At 44.8% G+C, this 13,836-nt stretch overlaps 1 protein-coding gene across 1 annotated transcript in view; it reads left to right on the top strand.

The window, feature by feature from the left end:
* Positions 1–1,139: 1,139 nt before the first annotated feature.
* Positions 1,140–13,836, top strand: part of col8a2 (collagen, type VIII, alpha 2) — a 78,466-nt gene continuing 65,769 nt past the window's right edge. Inside the window, exon 1 of the mRNA XM_080443401.1 lies at positions 1,140–2,211. The gene's annotated coding sequence lies outside the window, so the exon portion shown is untranslated. The remainder of the gene's footprint in view (positions 2,212–13,836) is intronic.

The following is a 13,836-nucleotide window of genomic DNA, read 5'->3' as shown; positions in this document are numbered from 1 at the left end:
CTTTAATCTCTACATTGCAGTATTGATACTTTTACTTAAAGTAAAACATTTGAGTACTTTTACCACCACTGGTATTGCAAACAAGCAAAAACTCTTGCACGCCTACACAGATTGACAGGTGCGTAGGAGAAGACCAATTCCAACCAATTTCTTTTTAACCAACGTATAAGAAAAGACACACGCCGTCTTGCTCACTTGGCAAATCAACTTTAATGGGAATCACAACGCTCATCATCAGGTTAGCCAAGATAACCTGATGAAGGTCTCCGGACCGAAACGTTGTGATTCCCATTACATTTTATTTGCCAAGTGAGCAAGATGGCGTGTGTGAGTCTTTTCTTCTCCGACTGTGGTTGTGAAATGTAAACTAATGTAATATTTGCCATGGTGATTTGCCGATTAATTCCCAAACAGGATGACAGACCATGCTATATGGGCATAATGACATCTGTATTCCTGTCACAGTAGGTGAAAGTAGCATCGAACTGCGATACACGACTGGCAGTTACACTGTAAAAAAAGTGCTTTTCCATGTAGTACAACTACCCAGTCATATGTTAACACTCGTAGAGAGTAGGGACATTAGCTATTGGCCAAAGGAACTCACATATGGAGAGAGAGAGAGCGGGTTCAAAAATAGAAGAATAGAAGATGTTTTTGGTGAATTCTGTGTACGCCAACTTCTTTCCACATGCTTCTGCTACTTGGAAAAGCTGTATTTGGCTCTGTGTGTGTGTGTGTGTGTGTGTGTGTGTGTGTGTGTGTGTGTGTGTGTGTGTGTGTGTGTGTGTGTGTGTGTGTGTGTGTGTGTGTGTGTGTGTGTGTGTGTGTGTGTGTGTCTCCCACATGTTTGTGTGCAAGGTGGGAAAACAAGATCTCTGAATAGTGCAGGGGGAAGGGGTGGGTGATTTCTTGGAAGGTGACTGAGAGGGAGAGAGAGAGAGAGAGAGAGAGAGAGTGGGATGGTGGGTGTTTGGGAGGAGGGAGATATTGAGGGAGGGAGGGATGTACTGTAGGGAGGGAGGGGGCAGAACAGGGGCAATAGAAGCCTCCTCTACCCCACCCCTCTATGGTGCTGCTGCTATACAGAACCACCCCGACCCAACCCACTCCATCCTGCTCACTCCCCCTCCTACCTTGGTGCGGGCCAGCGACGGACACTTGCCTTTTTGTACGAGGAGGGGTTAACCCAGTGAACAATTCTGTCTGTCTTTCCCAAAATAAGCCAGTGGGAGAGGGATCGTCGCGTAAGCCTGGGAGATTGGAGCAGCGAGGTGCACAGCCCCTTGGTTATAAGCCCTGCGAGTGGGAGACCAGCCTGCTTGGACCCACAACCTTTTGCTCACTGTATACCACCTTGCCTGCCTGCATGCCTGGCTGCCTGGCTGACTGACTGACTGACTGACTGACTGACTGAGTTCCTGAGTCTCACTGTGCTGTGATTCTCTCTATCTCTGTCTCTTTCTATTTCTCTCTCTCTGTCTCTATCCCCTTGTCCCTCTGTCTTTGCTCTTTCCCTCTTACTTTCCAACCCTGGAGTGCGAGAGAGCGGAGATTGGGAAGGTGCGTCTGAGACATTCTTCTGGACAGACCGAGGACGGCACAGAGAGGATCTTTTTTTTTGTTGTTGCCCTTCCTCTCTCACTCACTCACTCTCTCTTTCCCTCTCTCTCTCTTTCTCTCTCTGTCTCTCTCTTTCTTTTTTCTTCCACCCCACCCCCCTCTCTTCCATCCAACCATCTCACCGTGCTAAAAAGCACATGGACTAAATCTTTTCCAGAGGCAGAAAAATAAGCAAAGCTAACAAAAAAAAAAGAAAAGAAAAGAAAGGAAAAAGGAGAAGAACAATTCACTCCAGCAGTGGTAGAAAATATTCTGGTGTTTGTCCTGCTGCTGCTGCGGCTTTTTTTGCTGGTTTGGTTTTTGTTTTTGTTTTGTTATCCTCCTGCACGTGGGAGCAACATCGGACTGGCTCAAGGTTCGGAGGCTTTTTTTGCAAAGAGTGCACTCTACTCCCCCCCTCCCCCTCCCGCCACTTCGATTTAACTTTTTTTTTGGCTGCGCGTTCAGTGAATCTTTGAGGCGATCATCAGTATTGAGACATGTGTGGCTGAAGGAAGGAAGGGAGGCAGACGAGAGATTCCACCTGACGCTCACACCTAATACTGCCATCGCCACTTCCATTCCAACCCCTGCCCCGAGGAGGGAAAGGTAAGCCCCCCCCCTACGCACCCACACGCACCCACACACCCCTCAGCCCCCTGACCCAGCCATCCATCCCTCACTCCTCTCTCCTCGCTATATCAGCGTCCCTGTGTCCCTGTCCTACCTTGCTTTTCTTACTTCCATAACATGTGTGCGGCAGGAGAAAGCTGCACGCTGCAGCCAAAGGCAACAGTATGAGGGAACAGGAAAGGAAAACAGACAGTGCAATATCTCAGTCATGGGACCTGCATAATTCTCCTCCTCTGTGCTAGCGTTGGGCTAGCGCGCTGTAACCAGACTGATGGTTGGATTAGGAAGGAGCCAATGCAGTTCCTTCATCCATTTGTCTGTCAATGAAGCTTGGAAAGGTTTATTAATATATTTATCTGTGTGTGAGTGCAAGAATGCAAGACAGTGTGTCTGGTTCTCTCTCTCTCTCTCTCTCTCTCTCTCTCTCTCTCTCTCTCTCTCTCTCTCTCTCTCTCTCTCTCCAAGATATGGTATTGATTAAAATAAATTGAAAATAAAGTCAAGAGAAGGTTTCCTCTTCCTGCCCTCTGCACAGTTTTCAATATCCTCTGTATATTCAGTGTATGACTAACTTGTACAGTAGTGTGTGTGTGTGTGTGTGTGTGTGTGTGTGTGTGTGTGTGTGTGTGTGTGTGTGTGTGTGTGTGTGTGTGTGTGTGTGTGTGTGTGTGTGTGTGTGTGTGTGTGTGCGCGTGTGCGTGTGCGCACAGTATATAGATACATAGTTTATTGACGGGTCAGAAGGGGGCGTGGTGTGGTTGTGCGTTGGGCCGTGTTACTGGTCTGTGCGTGGTGGGTTTGTCTCCGAAACAAACGATGACACGCTCCCATCCTCCACATTTCCTCTCATGTTGTCTCCAGTGTGTGCTGCAACGTGTTTTGTCTCGTTTGATCTGACTATCTGCCTTTGTTTACTTGGACTGTTTGTAATATTTCATGTCCTGCTGTTTCCGTGGTGGAATGCAGTGACAGGAGGGACTACAGTGGCAATGGCCACATGGCCACTCTCCTCTCCTGTCCTCTGTTTGTCCCTTCCTCTCCTCTCTTCAGCCTCTCCTCTCCTCTCCTCTCCTCTCCTCTCCTCTCCTCTCCTATCCCCCCCCCCCATTGCTTCAATCTGTCTATCCACTGCACTGCTCTGGCATGCAAGCCTGCATTCCTTTGTAACGACATCCCTCCATCGCAAACAGAGAGCGAAGGAATATTCATGACCCTGAATCTTCAGGTATGCAACGTGACAAACAGTGCGCGGGAGGGAGAGGGAGAGAGGGAGAGAGAGAGAGGAGAGAGGAGAGAGAGAGAGAGAGAGAGAGAGAGAGAGAGAGAGAGAGAGAGAGAGAGAGAGAGAGAGAGAGAGAGAGAGAGAGAGAGAGAGAGAGAGAGGAGAGAGAGAGAGAGAGAGAGAGAGGAGAGAGAGAGAGAGAGAGAGGAGAGAGAGAGAGAATGACAGTGAGGAAAGAACAGGGGGAGAAACAAATCAGTGCACAGTCAAATCCACACTGTTAATTTAACTTCGAGAAAGTAAAAATGGAGATTCTTAGAGGTCAATTTTAACACTTTAAGAAGTACACTGTGTCGGGGCTGAGAAAACATGACAAAGAAAAAAAAACACAGACACTTGTTCCAAAAGTGAGTGCTTTCGTTTAAGGGATAAATTGTTTTTCTGCCATCACGTGCTTCAGTGCATCAGCAACAATCTCTTAAGAGGAAAGGAGAAAGCTGGGGAGAGAGAAGGAGAGAGAGAGAGGGAAAAGACAGAGAAACGGAGAGGGGAGTGAAAGAGAGAGAGTCTGGAAAAGACAGCAGACTGGAGCACTGGACTCCAAAAATGCTTGGCAGCATCCTGCTCTTTCACTGGCCTACGGCACAGAAGGCTGACTGGAAGTGTACCTGCGTGTGTGTGTGTGTGTGTGTGTGTGTGTGTGTGTGTGTGTGTGTGTGTGTGTGTGTGTGTGTGTGTGTGTGTGTGTGTGTGTGTGTGTGTGTGTGTGTGTGTGTGTGTGTGTGTGTGTGTGTGTGTGTGTGTGTGTGTGTGTGCGAGAGAGAGAGAGAGTTTGTGTGTGCACACGCATGCATGTACAAATGCACTAAGGTATGTAACTAATACATATCTTCTAGAGTTGATATTGAAGTGTGTTACGCAATCTCCTAGGTCCTTGGGGAGTGGGTGTATGACTCTACTGAACTCACACTTGGGTGCAAAAGGGCATCACAGGTGCCTGCAGAAGTACATGTGGTAAGCAGTGTGCTGCCATCTTCATTATTACCCACTTAAACTCTGTGTACTTTGCTGACCGGGGTCCCCCCAGGGTCTATCCTTGGCCCAGTCATTTTCTCCCTCTACACAACATCTCTGTGCTGACTACAAGCTAAAAACCAGTGGTGGGAAAAGTACTACAATTATTTACTTAAGTAAAAGTACCAATACTGCAATATAGAAATACTCTGTTACAAGTAAAAGTCCAGAATTAAAAATGTATTTGAGTAAAAGGACAAAGGTATTGGCATCAAAATGTACTTGAAGTACCAAAAGTAAAAGTACTAAAATATTTGAAAATAGCCAATCTACAAGCTCACAACGCGTCGCATCTATGTATGAAATAGGGCTGAAGTGGTTAATGTATGTTTTATAATATCATGATTTATAACTGAAAAGTAACTACTAACTAAAGTTTTCAAATAATTGTTGTGGAGTAAAAGTACAATATTTGCCTCTGAGATGTAGTGGAGTCGAAGTAAAAGTATTGGAAATTGGAAATACTCAAGTAAAGTACAAATACCTCAAAATTGTACCTAAGTAAATGTACTTAGTTACTTTCCACCACTGCTAACAACGCATCGCAACGTGACGCGGTTGTGAGCTTTGTAGATGTGCTATTTTCCCAGAAGGTTCACCTGGTTTTCACCGAATGTTTCATTTCAATGATTACATGCCCAGAATAATGGACGCTGGGGTTCACGTGGTCAAAGGAATGCATGCATCGACACAGCCCACATGCAGGGCTTCTTGTCGAGACACACTGGTTTCCATCAGAGCCTGACAAAGGTTTTTTTGGAACCGAGGCAGATTCCAAAAAACAAGGCAAAAACAGCTGATGCTTCTCGATGGTTACCGACGCTGAAAAGAATAACATTTAACCGTTCTTGCATGGATTTCGTAATTGCAGATGACTCCCACTGAGCATTTTTTGGGGCTATTAGAAGTCTAAAATACGTCTAGCGTCTAGGCTAAAACCGGGTTATAACTGGTCTAAAAGTGAAAAAAAATTCAACGTATAGGCTAAGCCTAGACGTTGAAAAAACTTTCACTTTTAGACCAGTTATAACCCGGTTTTAACCCGGAGGTCTAATAGCCGACTATGGCTCACTGGCTAAAGAATACATTATTGATGTTCTATATGTATTTTTCTCACAACAGATTCCTTTCTGGACTTATAGTGGATCAATCAGTCCATCAATTAAACCTACAAAATACACACAATAAAAATACTTATTTGTAAGAAGCCCCACCTTAAGCTGAAGAGACGCTGATGGAATGATTTACTTTGAACCCTGTTAATGGGGAGGGAGATATACAGTACATTATACACATATATAAATCAACCAAACTATTAATCAGTCAGGCCGTAGTTTCCATTCAACTTCTCGTCTCTGTTCTCTTGGCAGCCATGTCTGCTGAAGCACCCACAGGTCAGCAGATTTATGTTTCCTTCCAGACGTTGTTCACCCCTTTCCTGGCACCACAGAGGTCGTATTTCTCTGCCCGGGCCTGGCACACGCTGCTCGGCTAAAGGCATGATACGTTGTTAGTTACCCTGGCGACCCTGTGCCAACGTTTGGTATTCTCTCGGAGCTTTTCAGATGGGTGGTAAACGGGCGCCTGGCGGGACTTTAAGCAGGCTCCAATGAATGTGTGTGGGCGTGTGTGTGGGCGTGTGTGTGTGGGTGTTATTTTCAAACATTTTAGTACTTTTACTTTTGGTACTTTAAGTATATTTTGATGCCAATTCTTTTGTACTTTTAACATTTTGAACACAGGCCTTTTACTTGTAGCAAAGTATTGCTACTTTCTTTTACTTAAGTAAAATATCTGAGTACTTCTTCCACCACTGGTATGATGTATGCGTATGCATTGACCTGGATGTCTGCATGTTCATTTACTTAACATGCGACTGACAGGCTCCATGCAACCAAATCCATCCACGGCCTGCCTAATCGGGGGCCGTTGATATAAAACCCTGTGCGTGACCAAAATGTGCCCACATACAACAGTCACGCTGAATGAACAGCACACACATGGACACTTTATGCCCTGTGCAAAACACACAGCTAAAATGTGTTTAACACTCTCTGCAACCACGCACGCACGCACACGCACACACACACACACACACACACACACACACACACACACACACACACACACACACACACACACACACACACACACACACACACACACACACACACACACACACACACGCACATTTCAAACATGGGGAGCACACTCGCGCCCGCCCCTCTTTGCCAAAACCGCCTGCTATAGTGTGGCTCTGGGCCACTAGAGCGCCACTGAAGTTGCTTTATAGGCCAGAACGTGTTGAAGTCGCGGCTGTTCAGGGGTGACTTTGAAAACACCATTAGCTCTTCTTATTGCCTTTTTTCTTTTCTTTTGTAGAGACTTTCCCATGTTGAGGAACAAGTGTGCTCCCCCCCCTCCTCCCCCCTCCCCCCCTCCTCCCCCCCCCCCCACCCCGGCCTAAACAGACCTGAAATTACTCTGGCTGCTTTTCAATCACTGGGAAGTGACCTGCGAAAGATACAAAGTCAAAGTTAAAAGAGAAGGGCTCCTGGGCGGCTGTCAGCGTAGATTTAAGGCACCGTATGGTGGATGTCTCCCTTTTGTTTCAGGCGCTGACGGCCCGTATACCGTTGCATCCATTTCCCTGGGTCGCACTTTATCTTTTTTTTTTGGTGGGGAGAGGTGGGAGCAACGATGTGAAATCTGTTACACATGCTCCGTTAGAGCGAGATGGAGACTAGGGAGGAGGCATGCTAACGATCAGTGGAGATTTGAGAGCATGTGGGAAACGTTGGACACACCGACAGCCGGGTCGAACCTTACAAGACTTCAGACCACTGGTTTGAATAAGTGAGGGCCCTGACCTCAACGGAGGCACAGCCACTGGAACAAGAGCGAGAACATGCTTCTGTTGTTCTTTGGGGAGAGAGAGCCAGGTAGGGCAGCCATTCCCGACCCAGCCCACTGGTGGGCCGTCAGGATATTGCAAGGTCGCCCCAAAATAATTGGCAAAACACTTAAAATATAACATCAATCATCATAAAAAATAATGATGTTTAAAACATTTAAAGAAATCTTTGATACCTTAAAAAAAATAGTTTTAATTGTGATACCGATGAATAGGGACTTAAAGGGATAGTTCACCCAAATAATTACTTTTTTTTCTATCGATTAGTTAGGTTTCTATCAATTAGTTAGGTTTCTATCGATTAGGAGACTCGAATTCATGGATATTTTTTAAGTTTTTGTCGAATTCCTAAGCCAATAGTTTGATGACCAGCGGACCGGTAGGTAGCGGTTCCGGTAGCAGACACAAAGGAGACTCTTTGTGTCTCCTACCGGAACCGCTGCCGGTCATCAACTTATTGCATAGGAATGCGACAAAAACAAAACAATATCCATGAATTCAAGTGTCCATGGGGTGACTAATCGATAGCAAAAAAAAAGTCATTTTGGGGGTGAACTATCCCTTTAAAGTAAGTTAGTTTCATTGATCCAAGCCGGAACACAATCGATTGATCGATCATTAAAATAAGCATGGTCTGAGAATATGCACGCGGTCCACCCATCTGACCACTTGGATGCGTGGGCCGCGGACACTTTCGAGCTTTTTTCAAGTGGGGCCCTGTTCCAGAAAAGCTTGGGAACCACTGAGGTGGGGAGAAGAACATGAGAGAGATTTGTGCTTTCTCCAGTCGCTCCATCTCTGGTTGACTTGACTTGTCGTAGGATGTTGTACACACTGTCTCCACAAGGGGGCGGAACATCAGGCAGTCCACAGTCATGCTGTCAGGACCAATTCACTCAAACATACTGTAATAATGCATGTTTGCTCACAGTCGCAGCTAATCCCATGTGGACACACACACACACACACACACACACACACACACACACACACACACACACACACACACACACACACACACACACACACACACAGTCAGTCACACACTCACACACTGGCACATAACCTCAAATCCAATGTTTTTCGTTGTGGGTGAGATGCTGTTTTGCTTTGTCTGTTTGCATATCCTTGAGTAAATAATTATCGTAACCAACGCATGCAAAACCTCCGGCTTACTGCACAGTAAATAAACATCTCTGTGGCATTTGAAGCCCTCATGTGCTTCGACACTCACTTTGCTTTGGTTTTCTCAGCTCACCTCTGATCATCGCGGCTCGCAAAGCGGTTTGGCTTAAGCGTAAATGTCACCTCTGACCAGCGTTGCCAGATTCTGTGAGAGAAACAAGCAACCAGGTCTAGGAAAACCAGCCCAAAAGAAGCGACTATGGGCCACATCAGCACTTTAACATACACATCAGCTATTTGAAAATAGCAGATCTACAAGCTCACAACGCGTCGCGATGCGTTGTGAGCTAGTAGATCGGCTATTTTCAAATAAAATCTTGCGGGAAATTATAATAAGCAGATCTGGCAACCCTGCCTCTGACTCTGGGATGCCGGGCAGAGCAGACATGATTCACAGTCCTGGCACACGGCGCTAGACAGCAAGGAACCCCCAGATCAGTGGTGGAAGAAGTACTGAGAATGTAGTAAACGTATCAACACCACAAAATAAATACTCTGTTACAAGGAAAGGCCTGTGTAGCAAAAGTACAAAAGTGTTGGTATCAAAATATTCTTACAGTACCAAAGTAAAGGTACTCAAATTTTTCTCAGTGTTCATTTAACTCTGAGAGTGTACAACAGTTCCGTTTGTACAGTTGCAGAACCCAATGAGGGTCCATGTGGACCCCTGGTGGTCCCTGGACCCGACGTTGAGAAACGGCACGCTACGGTACATTCCTAGAAAACATAATCCCTGGAATTCTCACCCAGGAATTTATATCCGACAACCAAGTTGTATCTCTTTCTCTATTCCTGGATTCTCTTTTAACCACATGAACCCTAGCGGCCCTATTCTGTGGGCGTGTCATGATACGTCAACAATCAGATGATATAGGTGAACAGGTGAGAATAGACGGTATACGAGCTCACAACGCAATGCGACAAGTTCTGAGCTAGTCGATTTCCGGCGAAGAGATGGTGTAGACTGTAGAGGGAAAAAAATAGACCCCTGGTAGAGCACGGTCAACGAAGTCTGTAGGGTTTAAAGGACGACTTCACCCATTTTCAACCTCTCTTCATATAATCTGGTCCTCCTCACTAATGCTCATGATAAAATGGTACCATTTTTGTCTACCCGGTCTGTGTCTCAGAGGAGGGCCGTGGACACTTCAGAAACCTGCCTACCAGTGACGACGTCGATGGGGAATCCAAGCTAATAGAAACTGCAGGCCTTCTATTCCTGGAAAGTTAGCATGCTATAATGAAAGCCATTGTTCCCGTGTTAATAAAACCTAAATAAAAATGTTGAAATCCTGTTTAAAAAATAAATAAATAAACTGCGTTGCGATGTCACTGGTAGGCGGGTTTCTGAAGTGTCCACAGCCCCCCTATGAGACAAGTAGATTTAGTTTTTACCATTTCATCATGAGCATTAGTGAGGACCAATTATATGAAGATAGGTTGAAAATGGGTGAAGTCGTCCCTTAAGTGGTAAAATATACAAAATAAAAGCAACACATACAGTTTGACTGCTTTGTGCAGTCAATCTGCCTTTGGATACACTGTTACTATATAACTGTTTACTGCCATGCTTCTGTGCACACTTGTGTGTACGTGTATGCCATAGTTTCCTGATGTGTCTTCAGTTAGAGTGCCCTGCACATGATCGTGTGTGTGTGTGTGTGTGTGTGTGTGTGTGTGTGTGTGTGTGTGTGTGTGTGTGTGTGTGTGTGTGTGTGTGTGTGTGCGTGTGCGTGTGCGTGTGTGTGTGTGTGTGTTCTTGTATTACTATACTTGTGAGGGCCAAATGTCCTAACAAGTATAGAATTTGAGAAATAGACATTGTGAGGACTCGTCACAAGAGAAATTATTGTTTTTTGGGGGGAATTAGGTTTACAATTAGGAAAATATTCAGGTTAAGATTAGGATTAGGCACACCAGTCCGACGTCAGGTTAGGGTTGGAGTTATGCCTGATTTATACTTGTTGCACACAGGTGTGCAAGCTCCAAGCTCACAGACTTGGAGCTTGTAGATCTGCTAATTTTTGGCTTCAGGCTTAGAGTTCAAAAATCACCTACAGTAAATGCAATTCAAATGGGATTCATAAAAACGCAAATGTCGATGTCCTCGCAAGTTTAGTAATACAAAAGTTGTGTGTGTGTGTGTGTGTGTGTGTGTGTGTGTGTGTGTGTGTGTGTGTGTGTGTGTGTGTGTGTGTGTGTGTGTGTGTGTGTGTGTGTGTGTGTGTGTGTGTGTGTGTGAGAGAGAGAGAGAGAGGGAGCAGATGTGTTTCTATCAGTCTCAGATTTGCACTGTGCTCACAGGAAATGAAGGAGAATGCCACTCATTCTCAGGGAATAGCAGAACTCCACCAGAACGACAACACTGCACTGCCCAGGAAAAGCAAACGCCCACCTATTCCTTTACCTTCCCGGGAACCCTGAACGCACACACACACACACACACACACACACACACACACACACACACACACACACACACACACACACACACACACACACACACACACACACACACACACACACACCTCGCGCATGCACATGAAGTCACATTAAGTGCACAGGCTCCTGTCATATATACTGTACAGTACATGCACGCACACAAGCACGCACAAGTAACCCCCCCACACGTCAAAACCGTTACTTTTCAGGAAATGGATCCAATGGATCCACTGTACTCATTAGCCTATTTATTCACAAGCTCTTGTTAATACTTTTCATTGATTAAATATTTCTAAAAACCTACAGGCAGACTTAAAGGGATAGTTCGCCCCAAAAATGTCTTATTTTTGTTTGTTTTTTGACGCATTCCTGAGCCAATAATTTGATGACCGGGTGTATTTCCGGTAGGAGACTCAAAGAGACTCCTTTGAGTGTCCTTCCTACCGGATACATTAGCATCTTTCCGCCGGTAATCAAATTATTGGCTTAAGGATGCAACAAAAACAAAAGAATCTCCATGAATTCAATGCTTGCATGGGGTGTGTAATGGATAGAAAATAAGTCATTTTTTGGGGTGAACTACTCCTGTGACACTGGCACACAACAAAGTAGGGCATTCTTTTTTTTACGAAAAAACTTGAACAGCTGAAATATGGAGATCCAGGGTTTCTGCCCGACAGCGATGATATGCACGTGCGCTCGCACACACACAGATACACAAATAATTTCCCTCATCAGAGCCTGTTGTGTCCTGGGTACATTTCACCACAAAGCGGAAAGAGAGTGAAAACAGGCCATTCCTTTTAGGATGAGAACATTCCTCTGACAAAGAGTGTGTTTTTCCTAATCCACTCTTTTCTGCTGTAAGACACACGGCTGTAATTTCATACACTCGCACAAATACACACCTAAATGGACAGAGAGAGAGAGAAAGATACAGACTACCGACTGACAACCAGTGGTGGAAAGTAACTAATTACATTTACTCAAGTACTGTACTTAAGTACAGTCGTGAGGTACTTTTACTTTACTTGAGTATTTCCAATTTTCAATACTTTTACTCTACTCCAATACATCTCTGTGGAAGATTTACTTCACTACAATTGTTTGAAAACTTTAGTTACTAGTTACTTTGTAGATTTTGATTATTATTAGGTTTGTTGCGTTTTCAACCCCTGATAAAGATCATTGTCATCGAAACGGGGCCTATTGCTATTTACTGTATTAAAGGTAGTGTATAATATTCTTTGGTTAAAACGAAACATTTCTGTTCAAAAGCTAAAGTTCTATATTCTGTTAGTAATCATTGCTATATAGAGTGTTAATTAACAGGGGTCTGCCCGTCTCTCCAGGTCTTTAGTAAACCGAAAACACATTTTCAGGTGGGTTGCCATGCCAATTTCAGCCAATCAGTGAAGAGTACCCATTTATCAGCTTAAATTTGTGTGTTTCATTTTCATCACTTCATCACTTCCAATTTCACTTGTTTATCCTGTAGGCTATCCCACATGAGCTCTCTCTCCTGATTGGATAAAATTGGTAACAGGACCTGAAAATGCAGTTTGTGTTTGTTTACTAAAGACAACGATTACTATCTGAATATAGAGCTATTTAACACTTATTATAACAAATAAATATCACTTACTGCACCTTTAATTAGTTCATGGCCTTGTTGGCCTGGATACAAGTTGACAAGCGCAGTATGTTGCTTTTACAATGCAGCAATTTTGCCGTGCCTCTATAACGTGCCATATAATTTTTTATACTGAATTGAACTGAGAGAGAAACTGCAAGATAGAGAGAGAGAGAGAGAGAGACCGAGACCGAGATAGACAGTGACCTAGTACTATGTTCTCTATAGTCACACTTAGATTTTGATATCCTGTGTGTTCTAAGTTTACAGACACACACACGCACACGCACACACACACACACACACACACACACACACACACACACACACACACACACACACACACACACACACACACACACACACACACACACACACACACACGTGTACCCCTGGTTGCCTCTGGTTCCGACCTCATGTACAGATCCAACAGTAGCCGGCCGCTCTAGCCAGTCACGCGACAGATACATGTGGGAGTCAGTGGAGTCAGCTGTAAGTCAGATGGTGAATCTCCACACTCACACACACACCACACACACGCGTGCACACACTCATATTCATATTACTATACTTGCGAGGACATCGACATTTTAGGGCATTTTATGAATGAAATGTTTTTGTTGATGACCTTTTAACCCTAAAGCAGGGGTCTTCAACAGGGGGTCCGGGACCCCTAGGGGGTCCTCAGAGTTACTACAGGGGGTCCGCCAAATCTTTGTGTGATATGATTATTTTTTTTTACATTAACCATTTGAACCCTAGCATCCCTTTTCTGAGGAGAACTATAGCCAAAAATAGCAGATCTACAAGCTCACAACGCCTCGCAGCGCGAGGCGTTGTGAGCTTGTAGATCGGCTATTTTTGGCAAAGAGTTATAGGTGTAGAGGGAAAAAAGAGCAGCAAAAGTTGATCTGAAACACAATTTTATACAATATAGAGGGGGTCCCCGCTTCATCGCTCTCTCAGCTAGGGGGTCCTTGGCCTGAAAACGTTGAAGACCCCTGCCCTAAAGCCTATACCTACAGCGCATCACACTGCGACATCTTCGGTGCGCGACACCGGCGGCGCACTCAACCAAGTATAAATCATAATAATAATCATAATAAATCATAATAACTCTAAGCCCAACCC

This window comes from Gymnoscopelus braueri, assembly GCF_963280865.1.
Source record: "Gymnoscopelus braueri genome assembly, chromosome: 11".
Classification (NCBI taxonomy): Eukaryota; Metazoa; Chordata; class Actinopteri; order Myctophiformes; family Myctophidae; genus Gymnoscopelus; species Gymnoscopelus braueri.
Note: the sequence above shows the minus strand (reverse complement) of the source record. Positions and strands in the feature narration are given on the sequence as shown.